The sequence below is a fragment of the Bos indicus x Bos taurus genome, chromosome 6 (genome assembly GCF_003369695.1).
Source record: "Bos indicus x Bos taurus breed Angus x Brahman F1 hybrid chromosome 6, Bos_hybrid_MaternalHap_v2.0, whole genome shotgun sequence".
Lineage (NCBI taxonomy): Eukaryota > Metazoa > Chordata > Mammalia > Artiodactyla > Bovidae > Bos > Bos indicus x Bos taurus.
Genome location: NC_040081.1, coordinates 92947017 through 92947299, shown reverse-complemented (window position 1 = coordinate 92947299; position 283 = coordinate 92947017). Strand labels below are relative to the sequence as shown.

At 51.2% G+C, this 283-nt stretch overlaps 1 non-coding gene across 1 annotated transcript; it reads right to left on the bottom strand.

The window, feature by feature from the left end:
- Positions 1–212: 212 nt before the first annotated feature.
- On the bottom strand, positions 213–283 carry TRNAC-GCA. Its single transcript has one exon. It is a non-coding gene; the product is annotated as a tRNA-Cys (tRNA).

The following is a 283-nucleotide window of genomic DNA, read 5'->3' as shown; positions in this document are numbered from 1 at the left end:
AAACCCTAGACTTGACATTCAAAGACCCCGTGGAAATAAACATAAAGCGCTGGGAGGCAGTATTGGTAGCTTGGTGGTGGTGGTGTTTTAGTTGCTGAGTCATGTCAGACTCTTGGTGATACCATGGACTGTAACCCGCCAGGCTCGTCTGTCCATGGCATTCTCCAGGCAAGAATACTGGAGTGGGTAGTCATTTCCTACTCCAGGGGATCTTCCCCACCCAGGGATCGAACCTGGGTCTCCTGCTTTGCAGGCAGATTCTTTACCACTGAGCCACCAGAGA